Below are 19224 nucleotides of genomic sequence, written 5' to 3' on the forward strand. Positions count from 1 at the left end.
TTCCGTATGGTTTTCCTTGAAGGCTTTTTGTACTTGAATGGCCCTCGATACTAGTACTTTATCCAAGCAATCATTCTCACTCCAGATTTTCCTTTAGAATCCCTTATAGTCTTTTATTTAAAGAAAGAGGACCGGTCAAGCCCTATCACTATCATGCCCATCTCAGATGGAAAAGCTACTGACTTGGCACTTTTCTGATTAAAGAATCGCTTCTTTTCCAGCTGCCCCAGAGTTCCAAATCGACACAAGAGCTTGAAGGAGAGTTTATTCAACAGCCGATTCCCTAGTAACTGGAGAGAGCGATGTGCATGGACCAGGTGAGTAGGGATGCAGCTCCGTGCACCTGCTCGTCGGGCCCGATAGGTGGTGGTATCGTACCCTTCTCAAAGAAACCGTACGTGACACTCTCGTGTCATACGGCTCCATCCCAGAATCGGGACCTTTCTTTCAGAACATTTGACCAACGGGTCCTCGAACCAACTTGTCCTCCCCCTCGGTAAAGTTTTATGGTATGCTAAGAACAAGTAGCAACAAATGTATGGGATATGAGGCACGCCTTTGTGGTCCTTCCTGTTGAGACTCTCAGTGGTTGGAATAACCTCATCATAAAATCGACCTATAATGAGGAGACTGTCGATTTCATGAAGATCCCAAAGGGAAATAGATATTTCTCCAATACTTGCAAAAGGCTCGGATGACTGGAGTGTGTCGTTCATAGCTAAATAATGAGGCAAGCACTACATTATACAAACCAGCACTCTTAAGAACCTGGGTATTTCTACTTAGCACATCTTCAAGTCATTCCCAGTAATACTTGGTAAATGTAGATTCACCAGCTGTCGGGAGAACAGAACTCCAATTCACTGCTCTATTATGGATTCGATCGCTAAGAAGTTCGAATGTCCTTAATGAATCTGTCTCTGCATGATGTGTGGACCTTAATTGTAAAATAGTGGAATGAAGGTCCCTACCCGTAGACTTGGATTTTTTGAAGCTGCTCAGTTGACAAAACACCTCTTGAGACCAAAATGGGATATGAAGAGAATTGTCACCTCGGATACCTCCGAAGCTAGGAGAGGCGCACCTACAAGCAATGTAGTACCTTCGTCCCAGTTATCACTTTTAGTATCAGGTTGATGACTTCATACTTGAAAAAAAATAAAACAAAAAAACCAAAAAAAACCAAAAACTAGAACAACCAAGGGGAAACGCTTACTTGTACAACTTTGAAATGCACAACAACATTGGGCCCCGATTTTGGGGAGAAGAAGTTGAGGATTAGGTTGGATGATGCTGCAAGGATGAATATCGTTAAACTAAATAACGTACAGCATAATGTTGTGGACGGTGATATGGATGACCTCGTACATTTGATGGACAACAGTTGTAGTTGTAGGAAATTTCAACTTGAGCAGCTACCTTACAAGCATGTAGTTGCAGTTTGCCACTTCTTGAAACTAAATGTATACTCCAAGGCTTCTCGGTATTACACTCAAAATACATGGATGGATGCGATTCAAGATACCATCTACCTAGTATAGCCTCAGGGAATGTGGATTATTCCTGAAGATGTCCAAAGTCGAGTTGTGCTACCTCCTATGGCAAAGGTCATGCCAAGCAGGTGGAAGGAGCTAAGGATTCCCTCGCAAGGAGATGGTGCCACTAAAAGAAAGTGCAGTTCCACGGACCACAATAAAATCACCTGTAAAAAGAATCTTCCACTATGTAATATATATTAGACAATATGATTTGTGTTGGTTTGTTAGGTACTGTTAATTTGAATTTTATTTGTGGTGGCTTTGGTGTTATGTGGATTGTGAATTCAGCTAAATTTGCATAATTTGGGTTGCATTGCTATACATCATGGTGTATTCCCTATTTATATTGACAGTATCTCTATTGTATTGTCATTTTATTGCCTTAAGATTGCATTATATTGTACATTTATTGTAGTGGTATTGCTATTGCAATGTAGACTATGTATGTATGAAATTAAAGGGCCTAGAATGTAACTCAAAATGGATCCCCAACATTAAAGTCCTTCTAATGCCCTTATTATGCAGTTAACGTAATACTCCTACTACACTTTCTTTTGTGATAACAAATTCAGACGATGCATGGGGCAAATACAAGGTGAAGTATCCTATGTGTTTGACTGGATATAGTTCCGGAAGGAGCATTACGACTGTTAACCCTAACAGATTCCTCATGTCTTGTCCAGAACACCCTTGAATTGACGCAATGTGCCCAAGCCAGTCCCAAAGCTAGACTCACCAGTCTGCCTGATGTATGCAAGCACTCCATGTTTCCCAATCTCACCCCATTGATTCCATCATCTGGCCCAATAAAATCCACCACTTGCTTGGTCACAACGACCGCCACCCCAAACTTATTTGCTAAAGCATTCAATGTCCAGGATATCTTGAAAAACATTTCAGACTGGTGTTTCAAATATGTTGGTGTTCTTTCATATTGTGATTGGAACAATGGACACTACTATGTTTCACTATTTGCGCGACGAAGACAAATTCGTCACGCGAATCACCCTTGCGCGACAAAGTATACCATGCGTAGCGCAAAATTGAGTAACGACAAAATGTCGTCGCGCAAAAAGACTTAGAGCGACAAAAAACTCTATCGTCGCAAAAAGCTAGGGAAAAAACCCACGGACATTTTTTTTTGCTTCAAAACCTTGCGTGACGACAACCGTCGCAAGAGAACGCTTCGTGCGACAAAAGTTTGTGGCGCCATACCAAAAAAAAAAAGGGGAAGAAAAACGCGGGTTTATGGTATTGGCGCGCTTACTCTTTTACGACTAATATTTTATTTTGTCGCGCTTACTCTTTTACGACGAATATTTTTTGTGCGTTAAAAAACGTTCCAACATCTTGCACGACGACAGGATGACTTGCCGCAACGAATAATTGAGGACAAAAAATATTCTAATCGTCGCGCAAAGTTCAATGTCGACACAACCTTGCACGCCAAAAAAATGAATTTGCGCTACGAATTTTCGCACGGCGATGGAATTCGTTTTGTCACGCAAATTGTTACATTTTTGCGCGATGACTTTTTTATCTAGCGCTACAAATACATGTTCGTCGAGCAAAACTCTTCGTCCTTTACGTGATCGGTTTCAGCCATTGCATAGGCAAACTACAAACAAAATTGCAGCTTGCCTCTCCCTCTTTCTCGAACGATTTCGCCAAAAAAACTTGTCAATTTCATTTCGTTTATGAGTTGAACCGCTCTGCTCTGCTACGCTCGTTGGGTATGTTTTTTTTGTCATTAGTGTAAAAGTTTTAATGTAAATTTATACTGACACCATTAATTTCGTTGTCTATAGGGATATTATATGTGATTAGCGATTGGTGGAGAACGATTGATAAGGTATTTTCATCGTTTTATAATTTAAAAATATAAAATTAATTACATTATGTTTAAATTGTTTTGTGAAATTATATTTATGTTATGTTGTTAAATTTATGCACGTTGATGTACGAAGTTAATTGAAATTAACTTAGTAAATTTTTTTTTTAGTAAAACTTAGTTTCCCGCTCGAGGTTAGTTGGATTTCACGCATGGATGCAAAAGTGTGACTGCGGTCCAATTAATTCTTGAATTGTCTTATTATTTGATAGTTTGGGAATGCATGGTATGTCACGTAATTTACTTATTACAGACTAGGTTTCGATTGTGGAGATTTCGGTGTCATCTCGGTACGTTCTTTGGGTGGTACGTAGGTATTTTATACCTATAGTACACCTCAAGAACCGTGTCTAGATGGTGTCGAAATTCATCCACATCGAAATCTAATCTCATGTAGCCGTAAATTACGTGATATGACTATGCATTCCCTAATGGGATAGGGCCCTTACCGGAGGCATAAGGTGACATTATGATTTTGTACGAATACAACATGAATGTTGTATTGTGATTGTGGTTCTAGGAATTATGAGTAGGAGGTGGATACGGAACCCGAATAGGTGCGCAGATGAATATTTGGATGGAATCGCGGATTTTATTGACTTTGCATGAACACACAACCCGGGTGCAACTAGAATCCGTTGTCCTTGTAGGAGGTGTAACAACATGTTGTGGGAGACAATTGAAAATGTTCAATTTCATTTAGTGAGGAATGAAATGATTGAGACATACAGCACTTGGACCTATCACGGGGAACAATTAGACATTGCTTCGTCTTCAAGGACAACAAGAGTGGAGAATGTTGAACCTATTGTGGATCCTAATGAACAAGTCATGGATATTATAAATGATGCTTTTCCATTTGCATCGACTAGTAGCAATCAGGAAGGGGAAGATGATGTGCCTACATGAATGGACAATACAGAGTTCGAACAATATGAAAAACTGTTGCAAAATGTCAACCAAGAGTTATACCCGAGGTGCGAGAACTTTTCTGTTTTGATGGCCATTGTGCAGCTAATGCACGGAAAAATAAAGTATCGTATGTTGGACCTGTGTTTCGATTACTTTTTAGGGGTTTTTAAGGGAATGCTTCCGATGGACAATTGTTTGCCAAAAGACCACCGACAGCCGCAGAAGGTGTTGAATGGTCTTGGATTGGGTTATGAAAAAATTCACTCTTGCAAAAACAATTGCATGTTATTCTACAAAGAGTATGAAACATTGGATAAATGCCCTATATGCAATGATTCAAGGTTCAAAATGACATCTCAGAATAGAATGACTAAGATCCCACAAAAAGTCATGCGTTATCTGCCCATGAAACCTAGGTTGCAGCGATTGTATATGTCGACGCATACTACCACAGAAATGAGATGGCATAAGGAAAAATGGGTAGATGACGATGAGGAAGCATGGAAAGAGTTCGATCGAACATTCCCCGAGTTTGCTGCTGATCCTCGAAATGTTAGATTGGGACTTGTCACTGACTGATTCAATCCGTACGGGGTTATAAACCAACACCACAACACTTGGCTGATTTTCGTATTCCCATATAATTTGTCGTCTTGAAAGTGCATGAAAAAGGAATATATGATGATGACTGCTTTGATAACAGAGGATCTTGGTAGGTCAATCGATGTTTACTTATAGCCGTTGGTTGATGAGCTCAAGGATTTATGGACAAACGGTGTGCGTACGTACGATAAATCCACAACGAAGATGTTCACTCTGCGGTAGCAGTTATGTGGACTGTAAATGATTTTCCCTCATATGCAATGGTTTCTGGGTGGAGCATAAAGGGTTATATGGCATGCCCTGTATGCAAGGAAGATGTGACTTCTGGTTGGCACACCGAAAAAGCTTGTTACCTTGGTCGTCGGAGATGGTTGGCATGGGATCACAAGTGGTGGGAAAATGATAAAGAGTTTGACGGGAAGAAAGAGCATGGCCTCAGACCTAGAGAGTGGTCCAGTGATGAGATCTTAGAACAGCTTAACTGTTTGGATTTTGCTTTATTCGGGAAAAAAGTTAGTCGACCCAGACCTGCTACAGATATGAACTAGATACACAAGCCTATGATTTTTGAGCTCCCATATTGGTCGAAACTAACATTGAGACACAATCTCGACGTTATGCATGTTGAGAAAAATGTCTTTGACACATTGATGGGCACATTTCTAGATATCGAGGGGAAGACAAAGGACATGATCAAAGCTCGTCTTGATTTGGAAAAAAAGGGCATACGAAGGGGTTTATGGATGAAAGGGATAGTCATAAAGCTAGAAGGGATCTTGCATTTTTTTTCCATGAAACCGAATAACAAAAAAGAGTTTCTAAAGTTTGTATCAACTGTAAAGTTTCTGACGGTTATGCTTCTAATATCGCACGTTGCGTGAATGTTGACGGGGGTAAATTTTCTAGACAAAAGAGCCATGACTGCCATGTCTTTATGCAACGCCTACTTCCTGTGGGGATTCGTCACCTATTGCTGGAAGATGTAGTCAAGCCAATCGTATTGTTATCCAGATTTTTTTCCCAACTGTCTGCAAAAACGTGGCGAATGATAGACATTAATTAGTTGCGCCATGACATTTTCCAAGTCCTATGCAAGTTTGAGATGATATTCCCTCCAGCTTACTTCACAAGTATGATTCACATGATGATTCACTTGCTAGAAGAGGCATTGTTTGCTGGTCCAGTCAACTATCGCTGGATGTATCCAATAGAAAGGTATATAATCCTCATCATTTGTGTATGCATCATTATCCTATGCTTGCTACTTGCTAATTTGCATTGTATTGTTTTATTTTCGCAGGCTTCTCGGAAAGCTGAAAAAAAGCGTACGCAACAGAGCAAAGCCCGAATGATCAATTATAGAGGCTTGGGTTCAATACGAAGCGCTTACTTTCTATGGAATGTATTTAAAAGATGTGGACACGGCTTTCAATCGTCCTCATGCAATAATGACGGAGGTGTGAGAAATGAGAACTTTTTGTTTTTGCCCAAAGCTCACGACCCTTTGGAGATCCTGTACGAGGAGAGGCATTTTTCAAAAATGACATGGAGGTAGCCCATTGGTTCGTACTGAACAATTGTGATGAGATAATCCTATACTTAGATGAGCATGAAGAGATGATGAAGTGAGAACATCCATCACATTTGTATTCCAAGAAACACCGTGAATTGTTTCCACAATAATTTTTGGAATATGTAAGTTATAAGTGTTTTGTATTTGACATATATATTGTTGTATTTATGCTTCTCAAACTTGCATGTGAATGTTTTTGTATAATATTAGGTGAATAAGTTGAAATCCGAGAATTCCCCCACTTACAGTGAAGAGTTACATAACTTGGCATTCGGCCCAATTAGCGCTGAATTATTCTTGGGTTGCCATGTTAACGGCATCAAATTTTTGGGGACTGCACGAGATGACAAGTTGTGTACGCAAAACAGCGGTGTCCATATCCCAGGTGGAGGTGAAAGTACAGACATTAATTTCTATGGCAAACTCACAACTGTCATGCAATTGCTTTACAAGGACCGATACCAAGCAAACTCACATTGATTTCTCTGACATTTGATTTTTTCTGATTTTAAATTTTAAATAAACGTCGGTTTTTATTTTACAACCCGTCTTCTACTTTAACCTAGACGACCTTTCTATTGTATAGCAACGTTATAACATTTACACAATGACTGTTGTGCATTTACCGTCGTCTATAACTTTTACCCTGTCAGTATGTTTTAGAAACCGTCGTTGATATCATATACCATGTCGGTTTTGTTGATTATTGGAGTCGTTTATTTTACTTCATGTACAAACTTTATTTATTTCTTGTTACAGGATCTGTCAAAGCTTGACATGCCAGCTCCTCTATTAGCCCTATGCCAATATGTCGAGACCAAGTTGAAGCCTGCTAACGGGACCATTAGAATTCACATGCCAGAGGAAGTGTTTGGCGCCGATCATGATACCTGGCTCTTGAGTGAAGACATTTTACAGTTTGCTTTCATGGTTGAGATTGGATCCACAGTGATTGCAGTATACATGAGGTAATTCTAGAAATCCAAATTTGTTCTTTTTACATTTCCTTTCTTTTAAATTAAAATCTCATTTAATTGAATTTCATATATTTAATTAGGTACTTATTTGACTATTTAAAATTGGCAAATATGGTAAACTTTGTTGGCCTCGTGGACCCTGGACAAGTCAGCTCTCAATCTGGAACGTTATCTCACTGCTCAAAACATCTCTCAGAACGCCTGAAAAACACAGATGGGGATCAATTTTACTTGGTGCCTCATAATCCAGGGTTAGTCCTCTTCTATACTTGGTCCCTTGTAATATTTTTTTTGTAGTATATTTAATATATATGGATCATTTTGTGTAGGGGTCATTGGGTGTTAATAATTGTGAGACCAGCTAAGGAGACTGTCTATTACATGGACTCATTGCCAAACTGCTCTGTTGACGAGGACATGAGAAATATAGTGAATACGTAAGTATATTAACGAAAAACTAAGATTTTTTATTTATGCATTTGAATGATACGACGGATTTTTCAAATACTGACGTTGTAGTGAAAACACAACGACGGTATATTATAACTGACATTGGAAATCATTTACAACGTTAGTATTCTCTTGAAACCGTCGTCTTCATTGAAATACCACGTCGTTTGTGTTTTTCATTTTAGGACGTTTTAATTTTTTCTGTTCAACTTTAAAATTTAAAAACAACTTTGGTTATACGTCGTTTTTCTTTGTCACCGACGTTAGAATGATACACAACGACGGTTCTTATTTTCCGACGTTTGAACTAAAATACGGCGTCATTTGTTTTAACAAACCGTCGTTTTCACTTATTTACCACGACGGTTAATATTTTTTAATGCTGATTTTTATTTTTGACATTAACACTTTTTGTTTTCTTGAAACAGTTCAATCAAAATGTATAACTCTCACACAGGCAAACAATCAGCACGTAAATCACCCATATGGAAAAATCTACAAGGCAATCCTAGACAACCAACAAATGTAGAGTGTGGCTGTTACATGATGCGTTTTATGAGAGATATAATTCATGATCCAGGCCTAGCATTTTAGAAGAAGGTAAAATTTAAGATATAAGTTCTTTGCTTTAATACCACGATGTTTTATTTCAAAACTGTCGTTTTAATATTTATAATACGTTGGTTTTTGTTCTTTATTTGCAGTTTGACAAGAAAAAGGAACCAGTTGTGTATACTCAAGAACTTATTGACGAAGTCAGGCTGGAATGGGCAGAATTCATGAACAAGGTATTACAGAATTTTTAAAATGTTTAGGTTTATTTTAATTTTTGATAGTGTATATAAACATATTTTTGGTAATTAATTGAACATTCATCAAAAAATCAAATGAAATATATTTTTGTTTCTAGTTTTTTTTTTGGATAAGATATTTATGTCGTTAAATGAAATAAAATGAAAATATATCATAAAACTTTAAATTAAATCCCAAAAACCGACATCTCATTCTTATTTTACACATCTCATATCTATGAACAACTGCCGTTTTGAAGTAGCGGGAAAGAAAACATCTACAGTATTTCTCAAAAACGTCATGTAAGGTTGATACAACGTCCGTCAGTACAACAGAGAGGACGTGTTAAAAGAGTACAACGTCGGTTACAAGGTAAAATGTGACATTGTATATCTAAACAACGTCGTCATTAACATAATAATTGACAATGTAAATTCTACTTACGTCGGTTATTAAGGAAAGGTTGACATAGTAACATACTAACCACATCAGGGATTACATTACGACGTCTGATGTGTTCTAGGACGGCGTTATGTGTTATATACCGTCGTTGTAAACGGATGCAAAGTTGGTTATGTACATTTGTCATTTAATTTTTGTATGACTTTTATATTTTATTCCTAATATTCATAATAATTTCAAAACAAATTCCATAGAATAAACTGACAACTACCATACACTCATTGAAAGATTTTATCTCCCCAAAATCTTTAAAAAATTTAATTTTAAAATATTTTTATTTGTATTTATTTACTAATATTCATAATATATTCAAAAAAATCCAAAAATAAACCGACAAATTCTATGCACTCATTGAGGCAATATCTCCCCCCTACATGCCTGAAAATTTTAATTTTAGATTTCAAAATTAGAAGTGATAACAAAAGTCAAAAGGATTTAGAGACAAAGCACAATAGTCATATACTTTCCATAACATAACCCCTAAGGTTTATGTGATCCATTGGTGGTCATAAAATTCAAAATTATTTAATATGGATATTGGCCTACTAATATAGAAGGCATTGTTGTAAGGAGTCCGTAGCAATTTTCGGTTCATTTTTCTCATACTTGTGTATTTTTTTATAATTATTGTAAAATTTAGGGTTTAGGGTTTAGGTTTTATTGAAACGACGCCAGTTTCTCTCCCTCTTTTTGGTCAATTATGCGCGTTCAAATCCCAGGAAACGCAAAGCAAATCTAATTATTTAATACTTTAAATGTCGATTTTTGTAGGCGATGTCAAAATGCTTCACAACGGCGTCGGTGTAACATAACCGCCGTTGTAAGTCTGAAATACAATGACGACTGGGTTGTATTACCATCGTCTTTGATAAACACAGTCCTTTGAAATTTTTGACCGGGATCTAAAATTTTCAGAATTTTCCTTTAACCCTAAAATATTTCCTTCTCTCTCTTCAACGTAAATTTGTCTTAAAGTTTTCGCTCTCTCAAAGCATTGGGTATATTCTCTAAGCTCTCTCTCAGTATTCTCTTATTAGTTTGTATATATATTCTCTCAGCTCTCTCTCAATATTCTCTTAGTCTGTATGTTCTCTCAGATCTCTCTAAATATTCTGTTAGTTTGTATATTCTCTCAGCTTTGGTTTCTTAATACGGGTTCTTTTATGTTTTGGGAGCTATGGGTTCTTGATGGGAGCTATAAATGGGTTCTTTTATGTTTTGATGTTTGCATTCTATTAAGGGTTCTGTGAAAAGGAATGGAGATGGAAGAATTAGGCTTTGGTTTTTTGTAAACCACGACGACGGTTGGTGGGACCAACTGTCATCTAAATTTTTATTATACGTCGGATTTTTATTGACTACCGCGGTCGACCCTAACCCTAACAAATACCTTGTTAGTTGGTTAAAGACGACGGTAAATAGACATGCCGTCGTCTTAATCTATGTTACGCAACTATTATTTTGTAAAAACCGTCGTCTGATTCTTATGAATTTTTTTTCTTCTTTTTTTCCACTTTGTTCTCTTCTCTGTCAATATAATAGTGTTTCATTGCTGGTCTTTTCACTTTATCATATGTATGATTTTATAGTGTGTGAGATAGATAAGTCATGGATGCATGCGGATAGAAGATCGAAGACATATGAGTTAGGTGTGGAATGATTTTTGAATTTTGGTGTAGAAAATCTTGGAAATACAACTCATATTCGTTGTCCATGTGTTAAATGTGGGAATATTCGATTGTTTGGAGTTGGAATTATAAGGGACCACTTATACTTTAATGGAATTGACCAAAGCTATAAGATTTGGACATGGCATGGAGAACCTTGGGAATGGACTACTAATGCTAGTAGAAATGTGGAAGAAGATTAGCAAAGTAGGTTTAGTTTTGCTTCTAAAGAAGTAGGGATGGATGATAATGATTTAAGCGATATTGGATTTGATCCTTATGAGTTTGCCAATGTGATTGGGGATGGAGATCAACCCTTGTACCCTAGTAGCAGTAAGTACACGATGTTGTCGGCTTTGGTGAAGTTATATAATTTGAAAACAAAACATGGGATGAGTGATGTTTGTTTTATATAATTATTGATACTTCAAGGAGATTTGCTTCTGGAAGGAAATACACTACCTTCCTCTATGTACAAGGCAAAAAGACATTGTCTGCTTTAGGGATGAGTTATGAGAAAATTCACGCATGTCCCAATGACTACATCTTGTATAGGAAGGATTATGAAGATTCAACTAATTGTCCTACTTGTGGTGTCTCAAGTTGGAAGGAAGGCAAAGATTCAATCTTGAAAGAGGGTGTCAGCGAAGGTGGTGTGGTATTTTCCTCCAATTCCAAGGTTTAAAAAGATGTTTGAATCACATAAGACAGCTAAGAGTTTGACTTGGCATGCTGCTAGAAAATCAGTTGACGGTCAAATGTCTCATCGAGTAGATTCCCCGTCTTGGAAACTTCTTGATGATAAATGTCCCGACTTTGGTAAAGAGCCGAGAAACTTGAGATTGGCTCTCTCATTTGATGGATTCAATCCCCACATTTTTTTAAGTAGCAGATACAGTTGTTGGCCAGTTATGTTAGTTACATATAATCTCCCACCATGGCTATGCATGAAACGGAAGTTCATGATGTTGACCTTATTGATTTTCGATCCTAAACAGCTCGGAAATGATATAGACGTCTACTTAGAGCATTTGATTGATGATTTAAAATCTCTGTGGGATGGGATTAGAGGAGTGTATGATGCACATATAGGAGAATACTTTACACTCAGAGGTGTATTACTGTGGACAATTAATGATTTTCCTGCCTATGACAACTTATCTGGTTGTGTCGTTAAAGGATATAAAGCTTGTCCAATATGTGGCGATGATACACCTAGTCACAAGTTGAAAAATGGCCACAAAATTTGTTACATTGGGCATAGAAAATGGTTACGAATCAATCATTCATATCGGAGGCAGCGTGCAGCTTTTAATGAAACCTGAATATGGCACGCCTCTCGAGCCATTAAATGGAGAAGAAGTGTTGCACATGGTTGAAGATATTAATTACATATGGGGCTCGAAAAATAGGGGAAGTGTTGGTGAGAATGATAGTGACAAAGTTTGTTGGAAGAAGAAATCAAAATAATTTGATATCTAGTATTGGAAATACTTTCATGTGAGGCATGTCCTAGATGTTATGCATATTGAGAAGAATGTTTGCAATAGTATTATTGGTACATTGCTGGAGATCGCTGGAAAAAATGAAGATGGGATTGCTGCTCGGTTAGATTTATTGAACATGAGGGTCAAAACTGATTTGCAACCCGAGTATGGACAAAGACGTACTGGCTTGCCTCAGGGCCTTGGAATTTGTCAAGAGCAGAGAAGAGAGTGGTTTGCAATTCTTTCTATGGTATGAAGGTCCCTGAAGGTTATTGTTCAAATATAAAAAATCTTGTATCTTTAAAAGATTGAAGACTTCTTGGACTTAAATCTCATGATTGTCATACCCTGATACAACAATTGCTCCTTGTGGCAATTCATTCTGTTTTGGAGAAGCCTGCAAGGTATGCAATAACTTGATTGTGATTCTTCTTCAATTCTATATGTGCAAAGACAGTAGATCACTACTACAAAAAAGGCAAAAGACGACGGTAATTCACCGTCGTGTATTCGGTTTTCAAACCGTCGTGAAATCGACCGACATCTATTTGGGTGTCAAACTACGATGGCTTTTCACCGTCGTTGTTTATCTATAACGACGACGGTTTTTAAAGAAAATCGTCGTTGTTTAGAGGTAAAGATCGTTAATTATAGGAGAAAAGACGATGTATTTTAATAAAGCGTCGTGCATTGTATTTAAACAGGACGATTTTTTATGAAAACCGTCATGGATTGTTTATAAAGACGACGGTTGTTTTATAAAAACCGTCATCTTTACATTCAATAGACGACCTTTTTAAAAAAGGTCATCTTTACTTAACAATAGACGACCCTCTTTAAAAAAAACCGTCATCTTTACATATAATAGACGACTATTTTTAAAAAAAACCGTCATCTTTACTTCATAATAGACGACGGTTTTTATAAAACGCGTCATCTTTACATGTAATGGACGTCGTTTTGTATAAAAATCGTCATCTTTACATATAATAGACGACGGTTTTTTTATAAAAAGCATTATCTTTACATATAATAGACGACGGTTTGTATAAAAATTGACGGTTTTTATAAAAAGCGTCATCTTTGCATATAATAGACGACGGTTTGTATAAAAAACGTCATCTTTACATATAATAGACAACGATTTTTTTTTAAAAAGCGTTTACATATAATAGATGACAGTTTTTATAAAAAGCGTCATCTTTACATATAATAGACGACGGTTTGTATAAAAATCGTCATCTTTACATATAATAGACGACTGTTTTTTTATAAAAAGCATCATCTTTACATATAATAGACGACCCCTTTTATAAAAAATCGTCATCTTTACCTATAATAGATGACCCATTTTTATAGAAACCGTTGTTAATTATCTGTAAAGACCATGATTTATAATAAAAACCATCGTCTAATAAGTTTCCAAACTGCTACATTTTAGTTCTTTTTGATTTCCTATGATGCTATACAACGATTTTAACTAGAAAACCAACCATAATGCTTTATTAATGAATATATACACTCAAAAATAGTTTCTTTCATAAAACTTGAAGATTCAATAGTTATTACATAGTTAACCAATCTTTATTCTACAACAAACATAATTCCTAACAAGACCTACGTACTCCTAATCCAAGTATTCCTCATCCAAACATAGAAATGATGCGCAATCTGAAGTCTCCTCCATCATCCCTGTAAATAAATCAAAATGATAAAGAGAGCAAAAAAAAAAAAGGCTAAGATTATAAACATAAAAAATTAGGTGGAAGAGAAATTTTACCATTGGTCCATATTTCCATTGAAAACTTGTAAAATGAGCATAAAAAGACCATCGAGAACTGCAAATTTTCAACAACAAAAAAACATACGACTCACATAGAAAACCTGCAAAAGAAAAAGTTATAAATCTGCAAGCTTCCTCCTCATCTCCTGATAACCAAATTAGAAAATCTAAAAAGAAACCCGAAATATAAAAAAAATGTAAAAAAACCAGACAAATCAAGAGAGACAAAATCTGAAATTAGGGAAACAAAGAACATACCAGAAATGCAAAAAGACTAATCTAGAATTCACTAGCAAGTTATAGAAGGGTATTAAGAGATTAGGTGACTTTCAAATCAAACCTTTCAACTAACTTTGATTCTCAAATACAGAACATCCCTCTACATCTTATGGATCTACGAAGACCTCAATCTCTCAACTCCATCATTGATATCGATTTTTTGGTGATTTTGTCGAGAGTTTCATGAGGGTGTTTTAGAGAGTGCATGAGGGTTTCAATGAGGGAGAGATAAGGTTTTCAGAGACGGGGGAAAATTTCAAAATTTGTCGAGTGCGAATTCACTTAAGTAGCCTTTCTTTAGCGTGTTTTAAAAGACGACGCTTGTTAATGAGAGATAAGGCTTTCAAAGACGGATGAAAATTTGAAAATTTGTCGAGCGCGAATTCACTTAAGCGGCCATTTTTTAGCGTGTTTTAAAAGACGACGCTTTTTAAAATAAAAAAAATTTGTCATCTTTACATATAATAGACGACGGTTTTTATAAAAAGCATCATCTTTACATAAAATAGACGACGGTTGTTTTATAAAAAATCGTCATCTTTACATATAATAGACGACGATTTGTATAAAAATCGTTATCTTTACATATAATAAACGACGGTTTTTTTATAAAAAGCGTCATATTTACTTCATAATAGACGACCCTTTTTTAAACAAACCATCATCTTTACATATAATAGACGACATTAGTGGATACCACAAAATCTTATGTTATATTTAACGAAAGTATAAATAAACTCTTAATTGTTAGTGAATATATTATTTTGATGGCATACGCATTTTAAGAAACTAGTTTCAACGATGCAACCGTCGAACTTGTTTGTTTATACTTCGAGATCTTATACGCCAAAAATCGAAAAAAATAAACATTCATAGATCAAGTAACGGGACAAAAAATTTCGACGGTTATAAATGAAAAATCATGATTTAACGGTTATTTTAACTCCAATTTTCATGATTTTTTACCGCTGCACTCCTTGACCCTATATGAATACAATGACTAAATTTGATCTTCAATTTAAAATATTTACACTAGTGGATACCACAAAATCTTATGTTATATTTAACGAAAGTATAAATAAACTCTTAATTGTTAGTAAATATATTTTTTTGATGGCATACGCATTTTAAGAAAATAGTTTCAATGATCCAACCGTCAACCTTGTTTGTTTATGCTTCGAGATCATATACGCCAAAAATCGGAAAAAATAAACATTCAGAGATCAAGTAACGGGACAAAAAATTTCGCGATTATAAATGAAAAATCATGATTTAACGGTTATTTTAACTCCGATTTTGATGATGTTTTACTGCTACACTCCTTGACCCTATATGAATACAATGATTGAATTTGATCTTGAATTTAAAATTTTTACACTAGTGGATACCACAAAATCTTATGTTATATATATTTAATGAAAGTATAAATAAACTCTTAATTATTAGTGAATATATTATTTTGGTCGCATACGCATTCTAAGAAACTAGTTTCAACGATCCAACCGCCAAACTTGTTTGTCTATACTTCGAGATCATATACACAAAAAATCAGAAAAAATAAACTTTCAGAGATCAAGTAACGGGACAAAACATTTCGACGGTTATAAATGAAAAATCATGATTTAACGGTTATTTTAACAAACCATCATCTTTATATATAATAGACGACCCTTTTTTTATATATAAAAAGCGTCATTTTTACATATAATAGACGACCCTTTTTTATAAAAAGCATCATCTTTATATATAATAGACGACCATTTTAAAAAAAAAGCATCATCTTTACTTCATAATAGACGACGGTTTTTATAAAAGCGTCATCTTTACATATAATAGACGCACGGTTTTATAAAAAATGTCATCTTTACATATAATAGACGACGATTTGTAAAAAAGCGTCATCTTTACATATAATAGAAGACAGTTTGTATAAAAATTGTCATATTTACATATAATAAATGACGGTTTTTTTATAAAAAGCGTAATCTTTACATATAATAGACGACAGTTTTATAAAAAGCGTCATCTTTACATATAATAGACGACGGTTTGTATAAAAATCGTCATCTTTACATACAATAGACGACCTATTTGTAATAAAAACCGTCATCTTTACTTCATAATCGACGACCCTTTTTTAAACAAATCATCATCTTTACATAAAATAGACGACCATTTTTTAAACAAACCATCATCTTTACATATAATAGACGACCCTTTTTAAAAAAAACCGTCATCTTTACTTCATAATAGATGACCCTTTTTAAAAAAAAAAACCGTCATCTTTACTTATAATAGACGACCATTTAAAAACAAAACCCGTTATCTTTACATATAATAGACAACAGTTCTTTCAAAACAACCATGTCTTTACTAAAAAAAGGACACTTGATTTTTAAAAGACAACTCTTGTCATACCTTGTCGTTGTTTTTTGGTCAGATTTTAACTCTGAAGAAAACCTTTGTAATAAGACGACGCTTTTTTATATGTGTTCGTCGTTATAAAAAAATATTCAACAGTACCTCCGTTTTTTAGTTGTTTAAGTCACTTATCCACGATGGTTTTTTCTTCTACCACCATCTTTTTTTGGTCATCTTTTTCACTTTTTGTAGTAGTGGATGTTTCCAAGCTAGATAAGTTGGAAAAAAATGTAGTAGTTACTTTGTGTTTGCTTGAGAAGTACTTTCCCTCTTCATTCTTTGATATCATGGTTCATCTAGTCGTATCCGTTTGAAAGGTATATGAAAGTGCTAAAAGGGTATGTTCAGAACCGTAATCGTTCGGAAGATTGCATTGCTGAGCTGTATATAGCTGAAGAAGCTGTAGAGTTTTGCACCAAGCATTTATCTTATGTTAGTACAGTTGGAGTGCTTTCAAGCCAGAAGATGAGAGTTTCGAAGCCATTATCAGGTTGCACAGTAAGCTTAGTTGATCGGGACTTGTTGAACCAGGCATATCTGTATGTCTTGGAGAATACGGAGGAAGTCCTACCTTATATCGAGTACGTATGACTTTTATTTTTCATATAGAGCGCCATTTTAAATATTATTATTCATTATGTTTATCTTATATACAGGGGACCGTAATGCTTGATTTTTTCATGTCAATGTAGGGAACATATGATCCACATCAAGACCACTTATCCAAAATTTAGAAAGAGAACAAAGTGGCTACAAGATAAGCACAATAGCACTTTCATTCAATGGCTCCACTTTAAGGTATATATATGTTATTGAATGACATGCATATTCAACTTTTAATTTTCATCCATTCTATATGTTAGATTGAATTCAGATATATATGATTAATTTGTAGGTTCAAAGTGAATTTAATGGGGAAGAGCATAATGGCGTATCAGAAAATTTGAGGTGGCTAGCAGCTGGTCCAAGCATGGCAGTGCCATCATATAGGAGCTATCTATTAATGGTGTTAAATTTAACACCAAGGCACAAGATGATGTGTGAACTGTCCAAAATAGTGGAGTTTATTTACTTGCACATACTATGCAAGTTGCTAGTGCCAAGGATAAAAACCCTATTGTCTCAAATATGGGTTTTTATGGTGTTATTCTAGAAATTTGGGACTTTGACTACCAAAAGTTTAGAATCCCAGTCTTGGGGTGTGATTGGATAGATAACACTTTGGGCCTTGTAGTCGACGAACTTGGATTTACCCTTGTAGATCTGAGTAAAATTGGACATAGGAATGACCAGTTTGTTATGGTTTCTCAAGTCAAACAAGTATTTTATGTTGACGACCCAATGCGGTTGGTCGGCAGTGTTATTAATGCCTAATAGAGAATATAATGATGTTATTGGTGATGATGTGCTAAGTGATACTAGAATTGAGTGTGAGCCATTTACTAGAGGGATACCAAATGTTGACACATTTGATGACCTAGTGAGTGAGTTAGGGAATGAAAATATTAGAGATGGGTGTGAAGATATATGGATTGATTGATTGTTGTAATGTATGACATTACATATTCAGTTAATTATATGACACTAATTAATAATTCTATACATCATTTTAATTCTAATCACATATTCATTATATGCAGGCTTTGGGCACGACAAATCAAAAATTAAAAAAGCTTGGTTAAAGCTATAAAGTACGACGGTCAGGTAAAAAAACTGGAAACAAAGACGTCTAAAATAAAAACAACGTCGGGTTTTAAAAGGCAAAAGACCGTAAAGCAAAAAAACAGACATCTGAAAAAGAAATCAAGTCGGTTTGATTAAAATAAACCATCATCTAAAGGTCGAAATAAGGGCCGTTCGGTTCCATTAATTGTCGTGACAGATGTTCTGCACGTTGGAAAGTCCAAAATAACTGACGTCTCCGAGCATACATACATCAAGGCAGGTTAAACAAGCGATTTTTAAAAGGACAACCACATCATTAAGTAATCAAAACCGACGTGGTAAGCAATTACAACGTCAAGTAGATGGATATCTAGACGTAGTGATATAATTAACCACGTCCATTATTTTAACGCCACAGACGTTGAATATATAATCCACATTGGTTATTTTTATATCCACGCCTTCAATACTATTTATAACGTCATCCTTTGACAAAAACCGACGTGGGGTATAGTTTTGTACATCTATATTGAGTAATATTATGTCATTTTAAATCTTTCAGACGTATGTTATTTAGGCAAAGTCACGTCTAATTGTGTCAAAGGGCCTTTTTTGTTAAATTTAAACGACAAGTCTCGCAAGTAGCAGACGTGGAATATATTTACCACGTCGGTTTTTATTAAAGTTCTCGACGTGGATAATTACATAAGCGTCGGTGATGCCA

The 19224-nt window shown here is 35.5% G+C and overlaps 2 pseudogenes; both read left to right on the plus strand.

Annotated features, from left to right (window-relative positions):
• Positions 1 to 4797: 4797 nt before the first annotated feature.
• Positions 4798 to 6007, plus strand: LOC148920558 (uncharacterized; annotated as a pseudogene).
• A 1117-nt stretch (positions 6008 to 7124) lies between these two features.
• Positions 7125 to 12190, plus strand: LOC148920559 (uncharacterized; annotated as a pseudogene).
• The last annotated feature ends 7034 nt before the right edge of the window (positions 12191 to 19224 follow it).

The sequence above is a fragment of the Prunus mume genome, linkage group LG2, assembly GCF_029339155.1.
Source record: "Prunus mume cultivar Tortuosa linkage group LG2, ASM2933915v1, whole genome shotgun sequence".
NCBI lineage: Eukaryota > Viridiplantae > Streptophyta > Magnoliopsida > Rosales > Rosaceae > Prunus > Prunus mume.